General features: G+C 40.6%; 1 protein-coding gene across 2 annotated transcripts in view; it reads left to right on the forward strand.

The window, feature by feature from the left end:
• The window catches only part of LOC149661414 (uncharacterized), a 318,208-nt gene that overhangs the window by 235,372 nt on the left and 65,279 nt on the right, over positions 1-17,557 (forward strand). The gene's annotated exons all lie outside the window — the stretch shown is intronic.

A 17,557-nucleotide genomic window follows, 5' to 3' on the forward strand; every position in this document is an offset into this window, starting at 1 on the left:
TCGTAAAATAGCCCATCCCAAACTCCCTGGCTTTTTTTACCCACACTCCCCTTCGCTAATCGCCATTGCGTGGCCTTCAAACTTCGCCTGTCTATTATTTTAAGCTTACGTTGCCTGTTTACTAAAGTTTTTGAGGCCAGTGCTACTGATCTGGCTGACGTCGATACGCGAGCTCGACTCTTTATGACTTCGCTTCACGATTTAAAGAATATAATTTATTGAGACCCTACACTGTGCTCTTTCTTTGCAGTCACTCCACTTTTTTCCAAACTTCTCAAGTTTCTAGACGGCTTTTAGAGACAGTCTTTAACTTTAAAAATACCTAAAAAATGTATTTTTTCTTGGTAAAAAATAAACACATTGTAAAGATTTAATAATTCTGATTTGTAAGCTAAAAACACCTTTAAAGAAATGCAAGCGGGAACGTTTTCGGCAAGATAATAAGGCAGGGAATAAAAGTATCGCCACGGAAAGTGAATGAACTGTTATTATTAAAACCAAACTACGTTATTAATTAACCAAGCTTGTTTTCGCATTTAAATTTTAATCTGATTCAATGGGCGTGTAAGGAGAAACCGACGTTTTTTCGCTCATCTTTCTTATTTAATCCGTTCTTCGTATTCTTATTTTAGAAATTGCGACGAATAATACCTGGTTGCGAAAATAAAAAACAATAAGAACTAACGTAGGAGATGGAGCTTAACGTTAAAGGATAATGATCCAAGGTTAATTAGGGTATCGAAATTGTTCCCACTGTGTTTATCTTTAATTAAAGATTCTATCCAAAAAAAGTCAAGTATTATCCTAGTTTTTATGGTTAATTATTACAACATTAATTAATAATCTTTTCGGTTCAGTTACTAGATTTAACGGTATTTGTCTGGTTGGTCAATGAACCCATTTAGTTTTAAATTGAATTTAAGTTATCCTGCCTTGATACTTGATATTTAGAATGTAATTTATTTTCCTCTTAAACATCTATGGTTAAAATAAGTCACATAATATCGAATATTGAACTTAAGGAATTTATTTGAATTCATTAAAAGGGATGTGAAATATATCTTCATAGAAATGTGAACTCTGTCAGACAGTGATACGATTTTTCAGGATAGCTTCAAATATTTTCTACACTACATTTGTATGTGTTTGAGTATACGAGAGGAAAATATTTGGGTAAAATCTATGGTGTTTTTCATATATCTGGGTGCATTGCGGTGTTGGATGTTAAAAATGCAACCAATACCGCTTCTACAACTTCTTGCCCTAGTCCCACTACTCGAGCCCATAGAGAATTCTTCGTCGAAAAATATTTTTTTTTCATTCATTCGCTGGTACCCTTTTGAAGCGAGGTTTAGCTCCTAATCTACATAATTAAAAGATATATTCATCGTGCCGAAAATTCGGTGGTCGCCTTTCACTTTCGTCTATTGATAAAAAAAATCCCGGGGAAGTAAAGAACTCGAAGAATAAAAGAAACCGAGCGAGATTGAGAGGGTGCGAGAGTAGCGAAATCTTTGGTGAAAGTCTGTTAGACTAATTCCATTTAATGTCTGGAAAGCGCGAGAGCCCAGTTTTTTTATACAAGTAGTTTATATCTACTACCCTTAGTTTTCGCTTTATTGGTTCTTTTTTGTTGAACGGAATGAAATTCGGGAGACTGAAGCGTAGTTCCTCTTTCTCTCACACACCCTTTTAATTATCAGGGACTCTTTCAACCAAACTATTGCCGGCAAGGAATCACTAAAGCTGGTGTCTCAAATTGAATTAGGGAAGAAATGGGTGGGTTCCAAGCTAAAGATTTGGTTAGTTGTCAGTGAATCGCGCTCGCGAATTCGTTAAGAGGGACCTTCACATACGTAGTAGATTAATTCAAAGTTGTACATAAATAGGCTGTAACTGTTCGCCAGGCCTATTACGTGTTTTTGTCTTCGGGGTAATTTACTTCTGCATGCTAGCGTAAGAAGTGTCAGAAAGTTTCAACTCTTTTTTAGGTTTAGGCTTTAATAAGAGACTCTTTAGAATTGGTGATTTTTGCTTGCGCCAATTTGATTATTAGGGTACGTTTTTTTTACCAGTGATTTCTGTTTCGTAATTGTAGAATGAATTTCTTCGTAATTGAAATGGTTAAGTTTAACCTTTTTTTAAAGGGGTTAACTTTTAATGTATTTTACAACCGACCTCGTAGATATCAGAAATATATATAAATATCAAACGCTACCTTCTGGTGGGTTGGTTGCGTATGCCCCTTGTTGGTTATTGATCTTAGCTTTATGAATATGTATTGTCGTTAATATAGCAAAACGTGCAGGTACAAAGAGAAGGGAAGATGGGCGGATTTTTTTCCTCTCTTTCATTTCCCATTTTGTGTTTTGCGCCAGGAAAGGAAGGACTTCCTTATAGTCTAGCTCTTTTGGGGGGGGGGGGTGAGCGTACTTTCCTTTTGAAAGAAGAAAAGTTCATCAACGTTGGAGTAATTATTATGTAGCGAATTGTGTAACGTTCATAAGAAATAATAGATTAAATTTAACTAACATGTCAATCCACTACAAAAGTACGAAGGAAAAAGGATTAGGCTATCCGGGTTTCTCGCTACCTTACTCATTTCAGGAAGCGTAGGTAATATTAAGATAAAGTCAGTTTGTCTAGGGGATGATTTTATAGGAGGTGAGATAAATTAATTTAAGACGGTATTGAGAGTTACCAATAGGACGGTACCTTTTACTTTAGTCAAACAAACTAAAAATGTTGCTAAGGTCATGACCATACAAATTAATATACAAATTGGCATGCATGTTCTTAAGGAACATATTTAAATATAATAATAATGACACTAATAAAATAATATAATAACATAATAGTAAAATGAATAAAAGTCAACGTCACGTGATCATATTTGGCGGCGGCGGCGGTCGTCGCGCGCGGTGCTGAACACTGCGTCTGCGTAAAACCGATTATTTTAATCGTCCGAGCTCTTTAAATAGAGTCTTTTTGATGCGCGGTATTCGGCGCGGGAGATGAAGAGTTTTTATTAAATAACAACCATAGCGAACCGAAACATTGGCGAGTTGGTTTTTTGGCGATCTCGGTTATAAAGTTTAGACCTCAGTCTGGGACGTCCAGAGACCAGCTCTCCTCTTCAAAATCGTGGGTCTCTCTTTCTATCTTTTATTCTGGGACCCCGCGCCCGAGAGCAATATTGTTGTCTCTTTTTGAAGGCGCCACTTCCATACCTTAATGGCTTAAAAAGAAGTCATCGTGGCTCCTCTTTCATCTTTGGTTCTTACCGCCGACCAAATTGTCCTTTCCAAGAAAGTTCAGCTTTCTGTAGGTAAAGCGCGCCCGCACACACTTGTTGTCTCTTTTTGAAGGCGCCACTTCCATACCTTAATGGCTTAAAAAGAAGTCATCGTGGCTCCTCTTTCATCTTTGGTTCTTACCGCCGACCAAATTGTCCTTTCCAAGAAAGTTCAGCTTTCTGTAGGTAAAGCGCGCCCGCACACACACACTCACGAATAGATCTTATCTTGGTCCTGCTATCAATTAGGGGACCAAGCGCACCCGTACTATATACATATATACAAATATACAACAATGCATTTACCAATTCTATTTTACTGGTACGTACGTTAAAGGCAACTCTCAATACTTTTTAGTGAAATAAATGAATAAGAAAGATTGTCAAAATTCGTTCGAGGGAAGCTGGAGGGAGAACGCTTCTCGCTTTGAGTAAGGGAAAGATAAGGACTAATGACTTAAGGATATGGGTTTATGACTGTTGGGATTTGAAAGAGCGGTTTCGAACTTCTTTGGCCGAGAAAGTCCGAAATTGGTTTATCTACAAAATCTATCCGGAATAGAATTTTGCAGGGAGGTAACAATTATATATTTTCGTGGAATTGACATGCCCACAAGCTTATTCTTAAATAGGAATTTTTAGCGTTACAATACCCCCCAAACTGGCTTCGAACGTCCTCGATCGAACTGATATTTTAACATTGACAAATTAACTTTTAGTTTGATATTAACATTGACAAATTAACTTTTAGTTTGATATTAACATTGACAAATTAACCCTTAGTTTCATAGAAAAATTTAAAATACGAACATTGAAAAACTAATCGTGAGTTGGGTATAAACATTAAAAATTTACATTAAGTTATGCGTATGGATTTAAAAAAATTAACTTTAGGTTATACGCGTGTATTCAAAAATTTAACATTGGAGATATCTCAATATATACAAGTGCACTATCTAAAAGGAATTATTTCGAAATAAGAACAAAATTGCGCTTAAAAATAATATAGTAACTGTGTAGCGTTTTTCTTTAACTTTAAGGCAACCCCTTCGTAGCAATGCAACACCACCTTTATATCTGAATCCTCAAACTTATATAACCTTTAGTTTTACCTTTCTTATCTTAACTTTATGTCTGATTGCATCCGGAGCTCCTATGCTACAAATAACTTCTACTTAATCATCCGAGTTCCCTTCGCTTACCCTGGCACTATTAGGGGGTAGCGAGTTCATGAAATAACTCTTAGGGTATATAGGCTTATGTTAAAAGAACACTCTTTGGTTACCAATGAAATCTTCCTCTTTTAATGACATCTTAAACTTAGCACTCAAACTTGAACATAGCATGCAGTAACTTTTTGACTTAACTTTAAAATAACTAATTACAAATTAAAACATTCTATCAACTTAAACCCCCATGCAAAACCCTTCCAAAATAAACATAAACATAACAATCCCCTCCAAAATAAACAAAAACAAAATTGTACTCAATCCATCTTTCCTGGCGACCCTGGTTTATTGTTTCGCTTTCGCGTCATCGTTTACCGCACTTTCTTAGCGATCGCACAAACACGGTTCTTGCGAAGAAAGCTTCCTTGCAGTCTGCTTCTTTCAACCCAATCTTTGGGTCATCCTCCAGTCGCCTTCGGGCAGTCGACGTTCTGGCCTTCTAGATCATCGGGTCAATCGGGAGAACCCTTTGCTCTTTCCTTCTCCGATCAGTTCTTGGTTCAGACTCCCGATTCTCTTCCAAGTCCTCCGTTTTAAAACCTTGACCCACGTGGTTACTTTTGGGACCCGGATTGACCCTTGGCCAATTAACGTTAGCCACTTTCAAGACCCGGATGGTAGGTGGCCAATCAAAATATTTAGCAGCTTCCCGCGTGTTAAACGTTTGACCCGAAGGTCAGCGTCCCTGTTCGGGCGCCAGAGAACCGCGACTCAATGTCGTACCAGAGGTTAGCGTCGGTGTCAGGGTGCCAGAAAACCGCGACTTAATGTCGTACCAGGTATCGCCCACAAAAATCACACAGAACAAATAATAAAACCAAGAACTTTGACAAGTTCCCAAAAATACCTAACAATATATACACTCTTTCAAATTGATGACCTTTGTGAGGTCCATTGGTAACCTTGTGTGAGGGGAACAAAAATAAGTGTAGCGGGCAATTATCTTACGGCGAGGATCTGGGCAGGACAAAGAAAACTCGGTAGAATTGAAGAGAAAGGGGCAAATAGAATTCGGCCGCGAAACTACCTGGACCCGTTCCCATACATTCTAAAAAAGATGCCGCCGCCATGGCGCGACAAATGAAAGAGACATAGGGTTAAGCTTCTCCCTGGCGACCAGCGCTCGGGTCAGTTCTTAACCCCATACCTCGGTGTACGTTCTTATAAGTTTGATAAATGTGACAAGTTAATGATGGTGCCTGCGAACAGAATTTCTTTGAACTTATGGTTGAAGCTAAAACTAGGGATTGAATATTGCCTGCACTAACTAAAAATAACCTAAAACTCCACTATTGTAAAATATTTTATAAAAACTTATCCTATGCATGAAAACTTATTAAAAACTGGCACTACAACTCTCCCCCACTTAGTGTCACACGTCCTCGTGAGACCTTAATATGAGGCAAGCACTTATCCACTAACACCCCATACTGATGTGAGGCCGTAAACAAATCATAATAATAGAAACATAACCTACTCAAAATGGCCATAGATAACCTTGAAAATCCAAAAATCATATATATATCAAGTGAACTAAATTTACGATCGATCAATATGTACAGGTGCACCATTTACGAAAACAAAACTAACAACCACTATCGAAAACCTAAATATTTATCCTATCATGAACCTAACTGAGACAGGAAAAAAAAAAATTATTTAAACTTGTTACTTGCGCAATACTTTAACTCTACCCGTTATCGGATCTCTCGGTCTTAACGTTCGACCTGATGTGGTGACGGAATTTTTGGAGTTCTCGTCATCCGAACTATCTTTATCACTGAGCGTTTCTAGATCGTCATCTAGTAGCTTATGCTCAGTGCGCTCAACGTAAGGCTTTAGATTTGATACTTTGTAGGTTGCTTTAAGCATTTTTCCTAACAAAGTTTCTAACCTATACGTGTGAGGTGAAAGCTTTTCCGCAATTCGGTATGGACCGTCGTATCTTTTATCTAACTTTGCGGAATAATTATTGCCAGCACTCGATTGGAAATGGGTTTTCCGTAGGACGGTATCACCTTCATTAAATTCGAAGTTTCTATGATGCTGGTCATAATAATCTTTTTGTCGGCTTTGCGCCTTTTTAACCTTCTCACGAGCGAGTTCCAGGGCTTTGTTTACCCGTGTAACTACCTTTAACCCATAGATTTTCTCTACTTCTGGATCTAGGAATTGATCTGGGTCTTTCTCGTCAATCAAACTTGTAGCCGTTCTAATTTCTCGGCCAAACATAAGAGACGCAGGCGTTAAGCCAGTCGTCTCCTGCGGGGCTGTTCTTAATGCCATCGCGAATTGCTGGAGGTATCTGTCCCAATCCCTCTGTTCGTTACCCTCGATAAACGTTGCGATAAGGGTTCCTATAGTGCGATTATATCTTTCAACCAAACCATTACTTTGTGGCGAATACAAGGATGTAAATCGCTGTTTAATTTGTAACTTCTCAAAAACTTGTTTCATTAACTTTGCAACGAAACAGGAACCATTATCGCTAACTATGCAGGATGGTAAACCAAACCGCGTGAAAATATCATCAATGAGATGATTAACTATGGGTTTCGTGGATGCATTACGCAGTGGTATAATTTCTACCCATTTTGTTAGGTAGTCAGTGACCACCAGAATATACTTAAATCCTCTCTTACTGCGTGGGAAGGGACCTTTTAAATCCATGGAGATGACCTCCCATGGTTCGCTTACTTCACTAGGTTTCATAAGCCCTGCGGGCCTCAAATTTGGTACCTTATGGGTTTGACACTTTTTGCAAGATCTTATATAGTTTATTACGTCTAAGGTCAATCCTGGCCATGTAAATTGGCTTTTTACCCTTCTTACGGTTTTCTTAACCCCTAAATGACCTGCGCTGGGTATATCGTGATTTAAATGTAACACCCGAGCCCTAAGGGACTCCGGTACCCAAATCTTGAAACTGTCCCACCCGTTTGAACATTTTTCTATATCTTTGTATAAAATGTTTTCACGGATATCACAGAGTGGCGCCACTTTCTCAACCCAGACCTGCAGCTCTTGCTGGGCAGGTACTGTGTTTTCTTCTAGGTAAGCTATTAGAGCGCCTAACCGATCGTCGCCCCTTTGTGCCTTAACCATCTCCTCCCTATCGAAACGAACTATGGTCGGCTCAGCTTTTCGTAAGGCGGAGATGTGCCCTTCCGGGTGGTCTTCTTCATGTAACCTACTTAACGCGTCTGCAGTCACGTTAGATTTACCCGGAATGTGATGGATTGTAAAATCAAAGGCTTGTAAATAGTTATTCCACCGGGCAAACTTTCCCGTTGGATCTGGAGCGGTATGGAGCCATTTGATTGCACTATGATCCGTGTATAACTCAAACTTGGTGCCATCTATGTAAGGCCTAAACTTCTCAATCGCCCATCTGACACCCAAACACTCCCTTTCGGTGGTCGAATAATTTCGCTCAGCTGCACTTAACGAACAACTGGCGAATTGCACCACGTGCTTTTCCCCATCTATATTCTGTGATAACACGGCTCCTAGACCGGTGTTTGAAGCATCCGTATGGATTATAAACGGATAATCGTAATTGGGGGAGCTAAGAAGTGGTGCTGAAGACAGACATGTCTTTAACTTATTAAATGCCTGTTCATGAATATCTTTCCATTTAAATACGGCGTCTTTATGTAACAGGGCGTTTAAGGGATCCGCTATCTTTGAAAAGTTTTCGATAAATCTTCGGTAGTAGCTAGCCATACCTAAGAATCGCCTTAATTGTTTGACGTTACATGGGGTTGGATAGCCACTCATGGTAAAGGTTTTCTCGGGGTCCACCTTAATGCCTAAATTATTTACCAGGTGACCCAAAATTCTGCATTCCTTCTGGCAGAAATTGGTTTTGGAAGCCTTTACCGTTAACCCTGCTTTAGCTAGTCTATTAAATACTTCCTCCAAGGTTCTCATGTGCGTCTTAAAGTCTCCAGAGGCGATGATCAAATCATCTAAATATGCACAAACACCCATTCCATATAAATCTCCAAACAAGTTATTAACCATTCTTTGGAATGTCGCTGGTGCCGATGTGAGTCCGAACATGAGAACCTTGGGTCGGAACAAACCCCTATGTGTTACCAAGGCGGCTATATCCCTGTGAGCTTCGTGCAGTGGTACTTGCCAGTATCCACTGGTCATATCCAAGGTCGTTATATACTTTGGTTTTTGGATGCTATCCAAGATATCATCTATTCTAGCCATGGGGTACGCATCCCTTCGCGTTATGCTATTGATCTTTCGGTAATCCACACATAAACGAAATCCTCCATCTTTCTTAGATACCATAATTACCGGCGAAGCCCATGGTCCATCTGATGGTTCTATAATATCCTCATCTAACATATCTTGAATTAAAACATCCATTTGGGCTCGTTTAGCAGGGGAGTATCTATAAGGGGCACTTGCTATTGGGTGGTGGTTTCCTATATCTATATAATGTTCAATACACTTGGTTTTTCCCGGAAAAGTGGAGAAAATTGATTCATAGTTTGATACTAAGTTTTCTAGGATTTGTTTTTCATTTGGTTCTAGTGGTGCTCTGGATAGAGCATCGGAAATCCCTTCATAATCTATTCTGGTATTCTGAGGACGACCTAAACCCAACGGCGCGGATGATAAGGCATAAATCTTCCCTGCTTCTTCTATCTCATTCTTAAACTTAAAAACTTCATCTTCCCTATCTGACCACTTAAATCTTCCCTTACCAAAATCCGCTATCATACCTGTCGCTCCTAAAATATCGCGTCCTAGAACACACTCATAAGCTATATTCGATACATAAACTGCTTGAAAATCTAATTGTTTTCTTGGCAATCCGAAAGTTAAATTTACGGTCCCCTCAATAGATACTAATGACCCGTCTGGCTGTTCCAATGCTGAAATCTTATTGGTGGTCTTATAACCTAACTTCTCTATCAATGGCTTAAGTGCGCTGTTAATTATTGTATGAGTTGAGCCACTATCAACTAATGCCTGACACGGTATGGTCCCTAAAAATATATGTAGAAAATCCCGACCACCATTTAAAAGATCCTCTACAGTCGGCCATATCTCCCCCGTGTCGGCCCCTTCTTCCTTTATTGTTTGGGCGCGGACGAACCCACGGCTCGACTTTGGGTGTCCGCGTTTTCGTTTCCCGACTGTGGGCGCTGCCTTTCCACCCTGGGATTCTTACACCATGGTGCCTTGTGCCCATATTGTTGGCAATTATAACATTGAACGTCGGCGTTATAATAACTTCCTCCCCCCTGAAGAGGCTTGTTTTCTACCCTAGGTTTGTTTATTCTACAATTATTGGCTGTGTGCCCCTTTTTCCCACATGATTGACAGGTAGGAGTGAAACTAGGAGTTTGAGGGTTTAAAGGTTTTGCCCCCTCGGTCCTGTTAATAATAACCTCACTTACGTTTCTCTGCTTCCCAACACAGCGCTCAACGTTTGAAGCGTCGTCGATTAGTTCGCGAACACTTTCTATATGCTTTAACTTAATATACCCCTGGAGTTCTATTCTTAAGTTGCGGTAAATATACCTTATCTGTTCTTTTGGGTCGGGCTGTTTGTTCAACTGACCTATAAGTTTCAGCATTGCGGTGGCATAATCAGCCACCGACTCTAGCGGTTTTTGAACTCTTAAAGCCATTTTATCCTTTATCAGCTCGTCAGCCCCCTCTCTTTCAAACTCTTTTCTTAATCTTTTCTCGAAATCATCCCACGTTGTAAATACTCTACCCCTGTCAAATGCTTCCGTATAGTACCAGTCAGAGGCGGGTCCCATCAACATGCTAGGGATCCACCTTTGTACAAAAGTAGTCTCATCTATATTATATGTCATCATCATTTGCCTGGCACGGCGTAAAAAATCCTTTGGACCCGCATCGGTGGGGTTACCGAGAAACTGTACGGGAGCTGTCACCGGGGCAGACAAAGGGATCATGGGGGGACTGACTAAACTTTGTTGCGGCGCCTGGACCGTCGCTAGACTACCTGTCGTGGACGGCAGTGGGCTCATTGACGGTGGCAAGACATTTCCTCCCCCCTGGGGTAAAATCGGGTTGGTAGGGACCATCCCTATATTTGAAGAGTTCGCGGCTACCCCTGTTCCCCCCGTAGCGGGACTAGGGGTTGTTTGATTTGGCGCGCTTAGCACCGGGGCTGTGTTATTATTTACTAGCGTCCTAATATCGTTAGCTTGCTGAACCTGTTGATCTACAATGGTGTTAATCTTTAACATTAATTGGTTGAATAAAGCCATACTGACGAACTGTGTATTAGGGTTTCCCCCTGTTACAGTTGGCTGTAAAGCACTTTGGTTTTGGGATGCAATGGGTGGATTTATAACATTTCCTCCCGCTGTCCCAGTAGCGGTTATTCTACTTGGAGAGTTACTCCTTGAAGTGGCCGGACTAGCAAAAGCCGGGGAGGTGTTCCCCGTGAGAGGTTGATTTGTACCATTCATATCTGCGCGTTGTGTGTAACGATTACGTCGCGCCCTTTTTTGAGCTTCCGATAAGTCAACACTAAACCTCGAATAAATATCTTTGCTCATCAATCTATCCTGTTTCAACTATATCCTAATCTTTTCAACAATTTACAGTAAAATTTAAGAAAGGGAAAAAAAAAATTTGGATACGAAAAAAAATTCAAAGCATAACTCAGCCTGTAAACATTGATCTTATCGCCTTTGTTATTTATCTTTAACTTCTTATACCCTATATCTTAAACTATAAACTCGATGAACCTTATCCCGGCTGGGCCCCCAATTTGTAGCGTTTTTCTTTAACTTTAAGGCAACCCCTTCGTAGCAATGCAACACCACCTTTATATCTGAATCCTCAAACTTATATAACCTTTAGTTTTACCTTTCTTATCTTAACTTTATGTCTGATTGCATCCGGAGCTCCTATGCTACAAATAACTTCTACTTAATCATCCGAGTTCCCTTCGCTTACCCTGGCACTATTAGGGGGTAGCGAGTTCATGAAATAACTCTTAGGGTATATAGGCTTATGTTAAAAGAACACTCTTTGGTTACCAATGAAATCTTCCTCTTTTAATGACATCTTAAACTTAGCACTCAAACTTGAACATAGCATGCAGTAACTTTTTGACTTAACTTTAAAATAACTAATTACAAATTAAAACATTCTATCAACTTAAACCCCCATGCAAAACCCTTCCAAAATAAACATAAACATAACAATCCCCTCCAAAATAAACAAAAACAAAATTGTACTCAATCCATCTTTCCTGGCGACCCTGGTTTATTGTTTCGCTTTCGCGTCATCGTTTACCGCACTTTCTTAGCGATCGCACAAACACGGTTCTTGCGAAGAAAGCTTCCTTGCAGTCTGCTTCTTTCAACCCAATCTTTGGGTCATCCTCCAGTCGCCTTCGGGCAGTCGACGTTCTGGCCTTCTAGATCATCGGGTCAATCGGGAGAACCCTTTGCTCTTTCCTTCTCCGATCAGTTCTTGGTTCAGACTCCCGATTCTCTTCCAAGTCCTCCGTTTTAAAACCTTGACCCACGTGGTTACTTTTGGGACCCGGATTGACCCTTGGCCAATTAACGTTAGCCACTTTCAAGACCCGGATGGTAGGTGGCCAATCAAAATATTTAGCAGCTTCCCGCGTGTTAAACGTTTGACCCGAAGGTCAGCGTCCCTGTTCGGGCGCCAGAGAACCGCGACTCAATGTCGTACCAGAGGTTAGCGTCGGTGTCAGGGTGCCAGAAAACCGCGACTTAATGTCGTACCAGGTATCGCCCACAAAAATCACACAGAACAAATAATAAAACCAAGAACTTTGACAAGTTCCCAAAAATACCTAACAATATATACACTCTTTCAAATTGATGACCTTTGTGAGGTCCATTGGTAACCTTGTGTGAGGGGAACAAAAATAAGTGTAGCGGGCAATTATCTTACGGCGAGGATCTGGGCAGGACAAAGAAAACTCGGTAGAATTGAAGAGAAAGGGGCAAATAGAATTCGGCCGCGAAACTACCTGGACCCGTTCCCATACATTCTAAAAAAGATGCCGCCGCCATGGCGCGACAAATGAAAGAGACATAGGGTTAAGCTTCTCCCTGGCGACCAGCGCTCGGGTCAGTTCTTAACCCCATACCTCGGTGTACGTTCTTATAAGTTTGATAAATGTGACAAGTTAATGATGGTGCCTGCGAACAGAATTTCTTTGAACTTATGGTTGAAGCTAAAACTAGGGATTGAATATTGCCTGCACTAACTAAAAATAACCTAAAACTCCACTATTGTAAAATATTTTATAAAAACTTATCCTATGCATGAAAACTTATTAAAAACTGGCACTACAACTGGTCGTGAAATCACTCTTTGGATATGACCTTTCCAGTTACGGGATCCCTGGGTCGTAACACTCGACCTTTAAAAATTGGTTCCGAATCGTCAACCGGCTCATCTATGTCAGATTCTGCTTGGGACTTTGTTAAATCGGAAACTAAATTATCCACTGTTTTATCACTCACGGATTCCGCAGGGAGCGCTACAAAATTTTCGTCGTCTAGCTCACTATCATTAGTTACTGCCAGAGACGCATCAAAATCGCTATCCTGAAGGGTTAATTCCTTACGCTCTTTGAAAGGTTTTAGCTGAGAAATATGGTACGTTCCAAAGAGTAGCTTTTTCGTCTCCATATTCTCTAATTTGTAAGTCCTAGAGCTTAGCTTTTTAGCTATTTTATAAGGGCCTTCATAATTTTCCGCAAGCTTACCAACAAAATTGGAAGCTGCGTTGGATAGGTGATGGGTTCGCTTAAGAACTAATTCCCCTTCGTCCAATTCAAAGTCTCTATGGCGTTTGTCATAGTTGGCTTTCTGCCTAACTTGAGCCTTTTTGATGTTATCGTACGCAATTTCCAAAGCTTTTTGTACTTTTGGAAAAAGGTTGAAACCATAGGACTGAGTGGCGTCATCACAATCAACTAAATCCGCACCCTGATTTTGAGGGGCAATTACATTACAGGCCGTTCGAATTTCGCGGCCGAACATTAACTCAGCGGGACTGAATCCCGTGGACTCATGAATTGCACTCCTTATTGCCATAGCGTATTGCTGGAGATATAAATCCCAATCCTGGTGATTATTTGTGACATAGGAGGCAATCATGGTCCCTAAAACTTGGTTTGATCTTTCTACCGGGTTTTCTTGAGGGTGGTACAACGACGTAAAGCGTTGCTTTATTCCCAAGTGCTCGAAAACTCTGGCGAAAATCTTTGAAACGAAAACTTTACCATTATCACTAACAACCGTAGATGGTAATCCAAAACGTGTAAACACATCATCAATTAAATGTTTCACGATGGGTTTCGTAGTTGCTGACCGGAGGGGAAACACTTCGACCCATTTAGTCAGAAGACAGGTGATTACGAGGATATATTTATATCCCCGCTTACTACGACAATACGGGCCTTTTAAATCGATTGATATCGTGGAAAAGGGCTCCGTTACATCACTACACTTCATCAGACCGGCAGGTAATTGTCTCGGTATTTTGTGTTTTTGACAAACCGAACACGAGCTACAGTATTTCATCACGTCTAGCGTGAGTCCTTCCCAGGTAAACTGGCTCTGAATACGTTTTATTGTTTTTCTTACACCAAAATGACCGGCTGATGGAATGTCGTGACTCAAATATAAAATCCGTGCTTTCAAAGCATCGGGAACAAAAATTTTGTAAGAGTCCCATCCGTGGGTACTCTTCTTAGTGTCGTAGTATAAAATGTCTTTTCTAATGTCGCACCGGGGGGCTGCCTTTTCTATATATTCCCGCAACTCTTTATTGTCGGGTAAATAACCTTGTCTTAAATAAATTAACAACGGACCTAATTTAGGGTCTTTAATTTGGGCACTAATAATCTCAGCATTATCATACAGAACTGGGCGACTATCAGGGTTACTGCCAGAAATGGTCGAAACTTGACCTGCGGGACTAAGGTTAGGGGGATCAGAATCTTCTGGGATTCTCGATAGAAAATCAGCGACAGCATTGTTCTTCCCGGGTACATGGTGTACATCAAAATTAAAAGATTGCAAATGGGCGTTCCACCTTGCGAACTTTCCCGTAGGGTCAGGTGCGGTGAGAAGCCATTTGAGCGCACTATGATCAGTATAAATATCAAATTTCGTGCCTTCTACGTAAGGTCGAAACGTGTCTATTCCAAACTTAATGGCTAAACACTCTTTTTCCGTCGTGGAATATTTTTTCTGAGTGTCATTAAGTGATTTGCTCGCGTATTGAATGACATGCTTTCTGCCATCAATAACTTGTGATAACACTGCACCCACGCCAACATTGGACGCGTCACAGTGGATAACGAAAGGGTATCTATAATCAGGCGAACTAAGAATGGGGGCTGATGTAAGATGGCGTTTCAGAGTATTGAAAGCGGATTCTTGGGCTTCTCCCCAACTCCAGGTAGTATTAATTTGTAATAAAGAATTAAGAGGGCTGGCTATTTTCGAAAAATCTTTAATAAATCTTCTATAATAGGACGCCATACCAAGAAATCTACGGAGTTGTTTAATATTTTTGGGGGTCGGATAATTGCTTATCGAATCCGTTTTCTCACTGTCTACTTTTATACCATCATAACTAACTACATGGCCTAATACCCGACATTCCTGTCTACAAAATTGGGTTTTGGATGCTTTAACTGTTAAACCAGAACTTAAAATACGCTCAAAAACCTTTCCGAGAGTGTTTATATGAGTCTCGAAGTCGGATGAAGCGATGATCAAATCATCTAAATACGCGCATACGCCGGAATTAAACAAATCACCGAAAATATTGTTAACCATACGTTGGAAAGTGGCAGGGGCGTTGGACAGTCCAAACATTAACACTTTAGGTCTAAATAGACCTCTGTGGGTAACAAAAGAAGCAATATCGCGGTGAGCCGCGTGTAAAGGGACTTGCCAGTAACCACTGCGCATATCCAATGTGGTTATGTATTTCGGTTTATGGAGAGATTCGAGGATATCGTCTATCCTAGGGAGAGGATAGGCGTCTTTGCGAGTAACGGAATTTAAATTTCGGTAGTCCTGGCATAAGCGAGGAGCACGAGGAGGTTTACAAATTAAAACGCTCGGAGCGGCCCACGGACTATCGGAGGGCTCAATTAAGTCTAACATTAACATTTCGTCGATTATTTTATCTATAATGGAGCGTTTTATAGGGGAGTATCTATAAGGGGGTGAAGCGAGAGGTAAGCTATTACCTACGTCTATATAATGTTCAACTTTATGGGTTTTACCGGGTATTAAAGAAAATATGGATTTATATTGGTTCACTAATGAACTTAATGTCGATTTCTTATCAGCGTCTAATGGAGCTTCGTCGAGAGCCTTTGTTATGCCTTCTTCATCAATGTGAGCACTAAGATCGGGAGTGGATGACAAACTAAAAATACTGCCCTTACTGCCAAAAATGGGGGCAAAATCGATTTTATCCTTACTACTTTCTGGATACCAAAAATTATTTTGACCGAAGTCAACAATCATACCCACATTTCCTAAGAAATCCCGACCTAATATACATTGGTATGGAATGTTGGAGACATAAGCGGCTTCGAAACTAACTTGTTTCCGGGGAATACAAAATGGAACCCTAACGGTACCCTGAGTGGCTAATAAGGTGGAATCTGGTTGAGCTAAAGCAAAATTTTTGTTGGTAGTTACAAAACCTTGTTGTTCTAATAGGGGTTTTAAATCGGTACGAATTAAAGTGTGAGTAGAACCATTATCAATTAAAGCTAGGCACGGGACAGAGCCTAAAAATATGTGTAAGAAATTTCGGTTTTCTGGCAAAACATTTGTCTTACTAGAGGGCCCTGATGGTTCATTCCCCGTGCTAGTTAGTTTAGATTTTACATTTGTTGAGAGGGCGGCGCAGACGCGGCCGAGATGGCGCTTTCTACGTCGCCTCGATTTCCGTTTCCCGAAACCGGGGTTTGACCATTTAATATTACCGGACAATAGGGGCGCACATGGCCGACTTCTCCGCAACCATGGCAAGTGACATTCGGGTTAAAATAGGGACCGGAATTAGGGGTCACTCGATTAAAATTAGGATTACGGGAGCTATTGTTTACTTGGCCACTGGAATTATTTGTGCGGTTCTGAAAATTATTTTGCCGATAATTATTACTATTATTATTGGAACCTGCATTATAGTTCATAGATCTTCCCGGGGGAGGATTTGTCCGGCCGTTATAGCTACTAGGGCGACCCTGCGAAGAGCGATGGTTCGCCTGAGGGGATGGCCTATTGAAATTTCCACTATTGCCCTGGGCTAGACTTCTACTGGCAGGGGGGTTAGAGTCGCTTTGTTCGCGACCTTCCCTTCTTACAATTCTTTCGACGCCCATGGCGTCATCCAGTAGTTCACGAACACTGACATACTTGTCTTTAACAACTAAATGTTTTTGGATACTATCCTTTAGCCCAAATCGAATAACTTTAATTTGTTTTTCCTCCCTCATGGGTTTGTTTAATTGATTAAACAATTTTTGTAAGCTCTCGACATAATCGGAGACACTTTCTAGGGGCTTTTGCCTTTTATCATAAATTTTTCCTTTAATTATCTCGTCTTGCCCTTTTCTTTCAAATTTTGCTTTCAAACCCTCCTCAAATTGGGCAAAAGTTTCAAACGGTTCATTTTCTATAAAATAATCAAATGCTGGGCCGTGAAGAGCGGGGGCTATAAATTTTTGAAGAAAATATTGGTCTGGTACATCATGAGCGTAGCGTAATTGCTTAGCTCTCTTCAAAAATTCTTTAGGGCCCGAATCAGTCGGGTTCCCTGAATAAGACATAGGGGGCAACGGTGTTGAATATACGATAGGGGCCATAACTTGGTTGGCACCTGCTATTGAACCAGCATTTACTACCGTTGGTCCTTGGGATTGGGGAGTTAAGGAAGGGGCTTGCCCGCTTACATTATTTGGAACTAAATTTAAATTAGTCGCGACACCCAAGGG

Source organism: Phalangium opilio, unplaced genomic scaffold, assembly GCF_054372755.1.
Source record: "Phalangium opilio isolate 3A_F unplaced genomic scaffold, DU_Popi_V2 ptg000070l_1, whole genome shotgun sequence".
In the NCBI taxonomy this organism is placed as follows: domain Eukaryota; kingdom Metazoa; phylum Arthropoda; class Arachnida; order Opiliones; family Phalangiidae; genus Phalangium; species Phalangium opilio.